The sequence below is a fragment of the Lagenorhynchus albirostris genome, chromosome 5, assembly GCF_949774975.1.
Source record: "Lagenorhynchus albirostris chromosome 5, mLagAlb1.1, whole genome shotgun sequence".
In the NCBI taxonomy this organism is placed as follows: Eukaryota; Metazoa; Chordata; class Mammalia; order Artiodactyla; family Delphinidae; genus Lagenorhynchus; species Lagenorhynchus albirostris.
The window spans coordinates 3792797-3800349 of record NC_083099.1 but is presented as its reverse complement, the minus strand read 5'-3'; the positions used below and the strand labels follow the sequence as shown (position 1 = coordinate 3800349).

General features: G+C 41.5%; 1 pseudogene; it reads right to left on the bottom strand.

The window, feature by feature from the left end:
• Positions 1–3678: 3678 nt before the first annotated feature.
• Positions 3679–6978, bottom strand: LOC132520788 (S-phase kinase-associated protein 1-like; annotated as a pseudogene).
• Positions 6979–7553: the final 575 nt, after the last annotated feature.

The window sequence follows — 7553 nt, the reverse complement described above, 5'->3', positions numbered from 1 at the left end:
AACAAAGTGAATCAACTATGCGTATACATATATCCCCATATCTCCTCCCTCTTGCGTCTCCTTCCCATTCTCCCTATTCCACCCCTCTAGGTGGTCACAAAGCACTGAGCTAATCTCCCTGGGCTGTATTTGCAGTCTTTTTGATGATGGCCATTCTAACAGGTGTGAGGTGATATCTCATTATGGTTTTGATTTGCATCTCTCTGATGATTAGTGATGTTGAGCGTCTTTCATGTGCCTGTTGGCTATTCATATGTCTTCTTTGGAAAAATGGCTATTCAGATCCTCTGCCCATTTTTTAATCGAGTTTTTTTTTTAAATTAATTTATTTAATTTATTTTTGGCTACATTGGGTCTTGTTGCTGTGTGCGGGCTTTCTCTAGTAGTGGGGAGTGGGGGCTACTCTTCATTGTGGAGAACGGGCTCTAAGCACGTGGGCTTCAGTAGTTGTGGCACATGGGCTCAGTAGTTGTGGCTCGTGGGCTGTAGAGCTCAGGCTCAATAGTTGTGGTGCACGGGCTTAGTTGCTCCGTGGTATGGGGGATCTTCCTGCACCAGGGCTCGAACCCATGTCCCCTGCATTGGCAGGCAGATTCTTAACCACTGTGCCACCAGGGAAGCCTCCCCTTTTTAAAAATAAATTTATTTATTTATTTTTGGCTGCATTGGGTCTTCATCACTGTGCGTGGGATTTCTCTAGTGGCAGAGAGCAGGGGCTGCTCTTTGTCATGGTGTGTGGGCTTCTCACTGCGGTGGCTTCTCTTGTTGTGGAGCACAGGCTCTTGGCACGTGGGCACAGTAGTTGTGGCTCACGGGCTCTAGAGCACAGGCTCAGTAGTTGTGGCGCACGGGCTTAGTTGCTCTGTGGCATGTGGGATCTTCCTGGACCAGGGCTCTAACCCATTTCCCCTGCATTGACAGGTGGATTCTTAACCACTGCGCCCCCAGGGAAGCCCCGAGTTGTTGTTTTTTTGTTGTTGAGTTGTCTGGGTTCTTGTATATTTTTGGATATTAACCCCTTATTGAATATATATTTTGCAAATATTTTCACCCATTCAGTAGGTTGCCTTTTCATTTTGTTGATAGTTTCCTTTGTTATACAAAAGCTTTTTAGTTTGATGTAGTCCCATTTGTTTATTTTTGTTTCCCTTGCCTGAGGAGACAGATCCAAAAAAATATTGCTTAAGCTGAATCAAAGAGCATGCTGCCTATGTTTTCATCTAAAAGTTTTACTGTTTCAGGTCTTACATTTAAGTCTTTAATTGCTTTTGAGTTTATTTTTGTATGTGGTGTCGGCAGGCAGTCCAGTTTCATTCTTTTATATGTAGCTGTCCAGTTTTCCCACACCATTTATTGAAGAGGCTGTCTTTCCCCCGTTGTATATTCTTGCCTCCTTTGTCATAGATTCATTGACCAAATAAACGTGGGTTTATTTCTGTGCTCTCTGTTCCATTCCATTGATCTGTGTGTCTGTGTTTGTGCCAGTACCGTACTGTTTTGATTACTGTAGCTTTGTAGTATAGTCTGAAGTCAGGGGGCATGATACCTCCAGCTCTCTCCTTTCTCAAGATTGCCTTGGCTATTCAGAGTGTATTTTTCATTTCAGTTGTTGTATTTTTCAGCTCTGATTGGTTCTTTTTAATATTTTCTAACACTTCATTGAAGTTTTCACTGTGTTGCTGTATTCTTCTGCTGGGTTTGGTGAGCATTTTTTTTTTTTTTTTTTTGCAGTACGTGGGCCTCTCACTGTTGTGGCCTCTCCCATTGTGGAGCACAGGCTCCGGACGCACAGGCTCAGCAGCCATGGCTCACGGGCCCAGCCGCTCCGCGGCATGTGGGATCTTCCCGGACCGGGGCATGAACCCGTGTCCCCTTCATCGGCAGGGGGACTCTCAACCACTGCGCCACCAGGGAAGCCCTGGTGAGCATTTTTATTACTGTTGCTTTGAACTCTTTATCAGATAAATTATTTACAACCATTTCATTAGGATTTTCTCCTGGGGTTTTATTTTGTTCTTTCAGTTGGAACAAATTACTTTTTTTTAAAAAATTTTTATTGGAGTATAGTTGATTTACAGCGTTGTGTTAGTTTCAGGTGTATAGCAAAGTGAATCAGTTATACATATGTCCCCTTTTTTTAGATTCTTTTCCCATATAGGCCATTACAGAGTGTTGAGTAGAGTTCCCTGTGCTATTCAGCAGGTCCTTATTAGTTATCTATTTTATATATAGTAGTGTGTTTATGTCAATCCCAGTCTTGCAGTTTATCCCTCCCACCCCTCCATCCCTTGGTAACCATGTTTGTTTTCTACATCTGTGACTCTACTTCTGGAACAAATTACTTTGTCATCTCATTTTGCCTGGTTTTCTGTGTCTGTTTCTATAAGGTAGGTGAAACAGTTACCTCTCCTCGTCTTGAAGGCATGGCCTTGAGTAGGCACGTCCCTGTGCAGACCGTGTGCGCCTGCAGCTTTGGTGGGAGGGCTGGATCTGGAGCTGGGTGTGTGCTGGGGTTTTTCCCAAGGCAGGCGGGGTGGGGGGCTGCTGCCTTGTCAGGAGGGCTGGAGCTTGATCTGGGCATGGGTTGGGGGCTTCTGAGGCAGTCTTGGCAGGATGGCTAAAGCTCCAGGCTCTTTTTAACCTGCTGCTTTGTGCCGATGAGCTTGTGTGTGACCCTTTTAACCCCTTTAAGAGTGGAGTCTCGGTTTCCTACAGCCCTCAGGCTCTCCTGGATGTAAACCCTGCTGGTTTTCAAAGCCAGTTATGGGGGTTCGTCTTCCCTGTGCTGCACCCTGGGCCTGGAGTGCCCAGTGTGGAGCCCAAACCCCTCATCCTTACGGGGGGACCTCTGAGTTTGTGATATCCCCTCCTGTTTGTGGATTGCTGCTCTGGGGGTGTGGGTCCTGACTAGATTATGTCTCCGCCCCTCCTTCCTGTCTCAGTATGGTTTATTCTTAATATCCCTATAAGGGCTGTCCCGCTAGTCTTCAGGTCGTTCTCAGGGAGACTTGTTCTACATGTAGCTGTGGTTTTGGTGTGTCCACGGGAGGAGATGTGCTCAGGATCTTCATATGTATTATAATTAATTTTATGCCAATAAATTCAAAATGTTTACATTACTAAAATAAAACTTACCAAAACTAATCCAACAAGAACTAAAACCCCTATAAACCTTTTTTTTTGTTTAAAGAACTTCTTGTGAAGAAATATCAGGCCCCAAAACTTTTTTGACAAATTCTTTTACATTTCAAGGAATAGATCCTTGAAATTTTACACAAGATCTTCCAGAAAGAAGAAAAAGAGGGAATTCTCCACAACTCATTTTTAGAGACTGGCATAACCTTTGTTTTTAATTTGTTTTGCAAGTTGTCTTATTTACAATGTCAACTTTCAAAAGTCACTAAAGTTAACTGGACAATAAACTAGGCAGAAATTGCTTTACAAAAAGAGGGAAAGCCCAAAATGCCACTTTCTATAGAGAATCAACAGTTCAGTTTTATTCAGAGCAAAGAAAAAAGAAACTTTTGATCATACTAGAAGAAAATCAGCCATAGGTTTGGAATCTGTACTACACATGCAATGAGGACAATATTCCACTAATAAAATTGATTTGCTGCTGCATTTGTCAACTGTTTTTCTAATGTTAACAATTATAAACAGAGCACTGCAACTAGTATTTGGAGCAATTCTTACAGTGTTACAGCGTCAGGCACAAAATTTTACTTCTCCTCACACCACTGGTTCTCTTTGGGTACCTGGACTTCCTCTTCTTCCGTAAAATCATTTTTGATATTGAATGTCTTTCGAATCTCCTCAGGAGTTTTCCTCTTGATCATAATGGCAACCATCTTGCAGATAACATCAAGCAAACCTTTGATGTCTAAGTAGTTTGCAGCCAGGATCAGCTCAAAAAGTGTTCCTTGGTCAACTTTCAGGAATTCTTGATTCCAAACAGGGGTATCATCTCTTCACTTTTCTTTGTCCTCACCATCCTCAGGAGGAGGCGGATCATCCTTGTGGTGGGTGCACCACTGAAAGACCTTTTTAATATTGCTGCATTAATATTTGGCAAAGGGACTGGGTCATCATCTCCTTCATCATCCATTCCCAAATCTTCCAACATGGTCTTGATAGTCACAGACTGTTTGGCAATTTCAGCATCAACTTGCGAATATCTGTCCATTAGAGCTCTGCCACTTAATTGAAGGTGTGGTGTTAGGTCTCAAGGAGACTGTGGGCTGGAGGCTGATGAGAGCAGGGCGGTGTCTGCAAACAGAAAAACAGAAAGGCGGAGAACAAGGCCAACACCTGTTCTGTTTCATTCTTGACATGATTTATCTGTGGTGCTTTTTTATCTGTGCCTGCTTTTTTCTTGGCTAGGGTTGACAGACATTTGACAATTTTAGTATCTTTCCAAAGGACTGATTTTTAGCTTTGTTGATTCTGTCTCTTTATATATCCTTATTTTATTTTATTATTATTTTTTAGAGCATAGTTGATTTACAGTGTTGCGTTAGTTTCAGGTGTACAGCAGAGTGAATCAGTTATACATGTACATATATCCCCTCTTTTTTGGATTCTTTTCCCATATAGGTCATTACAGAGTATTGAGTAGAGTTCCCTGTGCTATACAGTAAGTCCTTATCAGTTATCTATTTTATATATAGTAGTGTGTATATGTCAATCCCAATCTCCCAATTTATATAGATAGATCTATATGGATATAGAACAAAGTGGAAAAATCATATATCATTACCTTTATATTATGTATACATATTGTATAAGATATATGTTCCCTTTTATCTCATTCCATTTTCCCCCTGTTTAGAAGTTTTATGTTTTATGTATATTATTTTGGTCATAACCGTTTATATTTTAACATGCCTATTTAACAAAGTCTAAAGTTTGTATATATTTTTGCCTTCTTCCTGACAATACATTGATCATAGAATATTATAATTCTCATCATCCTCTCTCAGTTTATATGTTATTCTTTTACAGCATTCTAGTTCTGTCCTGCCTTCTCTCTCATTATCCATTATTACTATTGTTTTAAACAGTTCGTATTTGTTTAGATTTCCTCACATGTTTACTAACATCTTTGACCACTATCTTTCTTGAGTCTCAGATCTTTGATCAGGGATATGTTTCCTTAGGCCTGAAGTACATTCTTTAGAATTTTCTTTACCAAAGGACTATTGGTGCTAAACTCCTTCAGTTTTTGACCTAAATTCTTTCAAGAAACTGACTTTAATTCTTCCTTGTTCTTGAAAGAAGTTTCTTTGGGTATAAAAATCTAGGCTGGCATTTATTTTCTTTATGCACATTAAATATATTGTTTCACTGTCAGCTTTCATTTTTGCTTCTCTGAGTTCAACTATAATTGCCATTCCTAAGTTGATGATATTTTTTTCTCCCTTTTTATGATCTTCTTTTTTTCTTTGGTGTTCGGAAGCTTCACTGCTTTGTCTCAGTGAGAATTTCTAAAAAACCCCTTGATGTGACGATTGCTGTCTTTCACCAATTCTGTAAATGGTGCTTCCACTCACTGCCTCTATTGTTTCCACCTGAAACTCCAAGTGGACATAAGTTGGACCCTTTTGTATTCTCTATGCCTTCAGACCTCTATTTTATATTTGTCTCTCTTTGTCTCTGTGAGGTGCATCCTGGTGCATATTTTCAAAGTTGTCATTTTCCTTAAACATGTAAAACATTGTTATTTTTCATTTTGTATTGTAGGGTTCCAGTATCTGAAGTCTTTGTGGGATTGACTATATGGTTTGTTGTTTTTCCTGGCTCTCACTTGTGGTATGTTGTTTCTCCATGTTTAGTACTTTTATACTGTGAGCTGTTTGTTTTCCTTGGAACTTTATCTATGAGAATTTTTTGAGGCCTGGGATGATGGTGTTACTCCAGTGAGGGTTTGTGTTTGCTTCTGCCATTTACCTTGGCGTATAGCTACCCCAGGGCTGACTTTATTATTTTTATTTATTTACTTTTTAATTAATTAATTTTTATTTATTTATTTTGGCTGCATTGGGTCTTTGTTGCTGCACGCGGGCTTTCTCTAGTTGTGGAGATCGGGGGCTACTCTTCGTTGCGGTGCACAGGCTTCTCATTGTGGTGGCTTCTCTTGTGAAGCACGGGCTCTAGGTGCGCAGGCTTCAGTAGTTGTGGCACGTGGGCTCAGTAGTTGTGGCTCGTGGGCTCTAGAGCACAGGCTCAGTAGTTGTGGCGCACGGGCTTAGTTGCCCCCTGGCACGTGGGATCTTCCCGGACCAGGGCTCGAACCCGTGTCCCCTGCATTGGCAGGCGGATTCTTAACCACTGTGCCACCAGAGAAGTCCCGCCAGGGGTAACTTTAAATTACATTCTCTACTTGAGGTGTGTGTGTGTTTATCACATAATTAGTGTGTATTTGGACCACAAACCTATGTGAGAGCTGGTTTGTGAATTTTTTTAAGAAATCTAAAAAATTCTAGGCAGCGCTAAGGATGAAAGAGGCAAGTTTATGTTATTCTCTTTGTGTGTTTCCACTGAAGGGTATAGTTAGACTCCTTACTTGGGTGGCCCTAGAGTTTTCCTCTCTTGACGGCATCCCTATAGCTTTGAGCACCAAGGCTTTCTTTCCGTTTAGGCCATTGCTTCAATTGAAACGTTTATTACCTTTTTCTGGCACTACTGTAATAGCTGCTTTGTTTCTTGGTCCAAGGATTTCCCCCTCTCTCTCATTTTTAAGCTGCTGTCAGAGTGATCTTTTTAAAAAATCAAAAGGATAATCTGATTGTCATACAGACAGAGAAAAAACATCCGACGTGAAAAGAATTTCACAACTGTCCGTAGGCTGCAGTTGGCCTCTCCCCTCAGCCACAGCAGACTCTCCAGCCACTCCCCTACCCTGTGCGTTCTGTACTTAAGCCGCTCTAGATTCTTCATCATTTTCTGAATAATCTTCAGCATCTTCTTGCCTTTGCACATGCTGGGATCCCACCTGTGACACCTCTGAACCTCACAACTGGGACCAGGGCAAGGCAAGTGAGTGTCTGGGCTGCAGAATTTAAGGAGACACTCGCTGTCAGGCTCGTACAGGTGCTGTCTTGCTTCTGCCGAATGAACTGCCTAATGAAGTTGTCAAAGTCAAACTCATGTGTTACCTGTTTACCTTCCTACAGAAGGAAAGTAGCCTGTGCTAAATGCCATTATCCTGGGAGGACAGGAACCATGTCTGTTAGGTATTGTTTCACCAGTGTCTGGAGCAGTACCCAGTACAGAGCAGGTGCTCAGTAAATACTTGGTGAATGAATGAATGAATGAATAAGTAGATTCTGAGTGTCTTGATGGCAGAGAATAAGTCATGTTCCTCTGTTCCCTGCTGTCTTATAATTCATTCATTCTGGATCCTTGAAAGATGTTTGTTTGTTAGTTGCACAAGTGGAAGGAGGAGGCTCTGTTTAGTCCTATCCAGGCCTGGCAGCTTTCTGGGTGAACCTCAGTCCTGTGACTCATCTGTTGTCTGCTTGCTTACAGCTCCTTCCTCTTGACGTTTTATGGAG